The sequence below is a fragment of the Dendrobates tinctorius genome, unplaced genomic scaffold (assembly GCF_039654945.1).
Source record: "Dendrobates tinctorius isolate UK_male_01 unplaced genomic scaffold, ASM3965494v1 ptg000223l, whole genome shotgun sequence".
Lineage (NCBI taxonomy): Eukaryota > Metazoa > Chordata > Amphibia > Anura > Dendrobatidae > Dendrobates > Dendrobates tinctorius.
Genome location: NW_027361890.1, coordinates 2,971,543 through 2,975,000, shown reverse-complemented (window position 1 = coordinate 2,975,000; position 3,458 = coordinate 2,971,543).

Here is a 3,458-nt window from a genome sequence, read left to right as displayed (position 1 = left end):
CGTTGCCCGGGCATAGTAACTAACTGTGGTTAGTTATAACAAAATTATAAAGATTATCCTCCATCCCATAGTCCAATGCCCATATACCCATCATACATATCCTCCATTCCATAGTCCCGTGCCCATATTCCCATCATACATATCCTCCATTCCATAGTCCAGTGCCCATATATCCATCATACATATCCGCTATTCCATAGTCCTGTGCCCATATACCCATCATACATATCCTCCATCCCATAGTCCAGTGCCCATATACCCATCACACATCCTCCACCCCATAGTCCCGTGCCATGGTGACTATGATGTCATAATAGGTTGCAATCATTCTGACATCATCGTCACATGGCAACCTATTATAACATCATCGTCACCATGGCATCCATTATGACATCATTTTCGCCCAGGGCAACCTCTATGACATCATCGTCACTATGGCAACCATTAATGACATCATCATTGATACACACACATACAATCGTTTTTATATACAGGGTGGTCCAAAAGTAGGTGGACAGTATGTGTAATAGGGTTATGAAGGGGGAGATTTATCAAACATGGTGTAACGTGACACTGACTCAGTTGCCCTTAGCAACCAGTCAGATTCCACTTTTCATTCTTCACAGACTCTTTGGAAAATGAAAGGTGGAATATGATTGGTTGCTAAGGGCAACTGAGTCAGTTTCACAGATCCAGTTTTCACAGAAAAATCTCCCCCAAATCTGTTTTCTGTTCAGATAATTCAGATAACCCATAATGGCAAATAATTTAAATACAGATCAAAGAAAATGGATTTTAAAAAAGTATTGGAAATTTCAAAAAGCTGAAACTGTTAGGCTGAGTTTACGCGTAGTGTTTTCTTTCGCTTTTCCACGGTGGTTTTAACCGCGAAAACGCGAAAAATGAGCGTCCCATGCATTCCTATGGGATTCCGCAATGCTGTGCTAATGCTTTGGTTTTTACCGCGGCAGAATTGCTTCGCGGTAAAAAACGCAGCATGCTCATTAATTTCGCGGAATCGCGGCGATCCCGCACCCATAGGAATGCATTGTTCTGCTTACTTTCCGCATGTGGCTGTGCACACCATGCGAAAAGTAAGCAGAACATTTGAGGATGGTACCCACGGTCCGGAGGAGAGGAGACTGTCCTTCGGGCTTTGGGTACCATATCCCTGTAAAAAATAGAATTTAAAATAAAAAATATTGTTATTCTCACCTTCCGACGTCCCGCGCAGCCTTCCCGCCTCTCTCCACGCTCCCAGTCCCATTAAGCCTTTGTGAGCGATAACGTCCATTCTCGTGGGATCGCGAAGTCTCGCTGTCATTCGCGCGACGTCATTGCGAATGACCGCGAGACGTCGCGATCCCGCGAGAACGGACGTTATCGCGGTAATTGTCGCAAAGGATTACTGGGATCGGGAGCGTGGAGAGAGGCGGGAAGGCTGCGCGGGACGTCGGAAGGTGAGAATAACAATATATTTTTTTTTATTATTATTATTATAGTGGTTTTTTCAAACCACTATATTGTAATCCGAACGCTGCTAACTTCTTCTTCTTATTATTATTCAGTTGATTTCCGCAATTAATGCGGCTACATGCACAGACTCCGTTGAAGTGTCGTTTCGAAGCCAGCGTCCATGAGTGGTGTGCTAAGGATTTTTCGTGTCAATCGGATTTGTAGTTTTTGCGCAATTTGCATTTGAAAAAACATTTTCCCGTCATTGGAATGCACTGTCTCAATGCTTTTCAATGGGAAATGGCAAAACGTGCCCTGAGGCGATTGAAATGGCAGTTAAGCTCATTGATATGCGCAGACAGACCCAGTTACTATGCCAACGCCTACGAACTATACATGACATCTCCAGGACAGAGTTTCTGGCAGATAATATTAGCTCTTAAAGCGAAACCCACAGCACAAATGCAAATCTAGTTTCATCACATGATGCATGCCCCTGAGAGAGAATGTGCGCCAAAGTGGATTTAGAAGCCCAGTGAGCCAAACTCGCTCTTAAAGGGCCGACGCGCCAAAGTGATTCTTAAAGGGCCTGCGCACCGAAATGAGTCTTAAAGGGCCGGCGCGCCAAATCGAAAGCTGAGTGACCTCAGGCTCCAAATCGGAGGCTGAGCCACCCCGGCCTCCAAATCGGAGGCTGATCGACCCTAGCCTACAAATCAGAGGCTGAGCCACCCTGGTCTCCAAATCGGACCCAGAGTGGCCCCACTCACCAAATCGGACCCTGAGTGGCCCCGCCCACCAAATCGGACCCAGAGTGGCTCGGCCCACCAAATCGGACCCTGAGGGGCCCCGCCCAACAAATCAGACCCAGAGTGGCCCCGCCCACCAAATCAGTCCCAGAGCGGCCCCGCCCACCAAACCGAACCCTGAGGGGTCCAGCCCACCAAATCAGACCCTGAGGGGCCCCGCCCACCAAATCTGACCTTGAGGGGCCCCGCCCACCAAATCTGACCCTGAGGGGCCCCGCCCATCAAATCTGACCCTGAGGGGCCCCGCCCACCAAACATGACCCTGAGGGGCCCCGCCCACCAAACCAGACCCAGAGTGGCCCCACCCACCAAATTGGACCCAGAGTGGCCTCGAACACCAAATCGGACCCTAAGGGGCCCCACCCACAAAATCGGACCCAGAGTGACCCCACCCACCAAATCGGAGCCCGAGGGGCCCCGCCCACCAAATTGGACCAAGAGTGGCCCTGCCCACCAAATCGGACCCTAAGGGGCCCCACCCCCAAAATCGGACCCAGAGTGGCTCCGCCCACCAAATCGGACCCCGAGGGGCCTCGCCCACCAAATCGGACCAAGAGTGGCCCCGCCCACCAAATAGGACCCTAAGGGGCCCCACCCCCAAAATCTGACCCTGAAGGGCCCCGCCCACCAAATCAGACCCTGAGGGGCCCCGCACACCTAATCAGACCCTGAGGGGCCCCTCCCACCAAATCTGACCCTGAGGGGCCCCGCCCACCAACTCGGACCCTGAAGGGCCCCACCCACCAAATCGGACCCTGGGGGCCTCTCCCACCAAATCGGACCCTGAGAGGCCCCGGCCACCAAATCAGATCCTGAGGGGCCCCGGCCACCAAATCGGACCTTGAGTGGCCCCGCCCACCAAATCAGACCCTGAGGGGACCCACAGGCCAAAGTGACCCCTGAGAGGCACCCACAGTTAAAACGGATCATGAGTTGAAAGTCTTGCAGGGGCAGCAGGCAAGTCTCTCTTAAAGGGGCAGCCCGGGCACCATTTCAAAGCACTATCTGTACTTCCTTCAGGAAATACACATCTAGTTCTTCTTTTTCTTCTTCTTATTATTCAGTTGATTTTCCGCAATTAGTGCGGCCCGAACCGCTACACGCACAGACTCCATTGAGGTGTCGTTTCGAAGCCAGCGTCCACGAGAGGTGTGCTAAATAATTTTCGTGTCGATCGGATATGTAGTTTTTGCG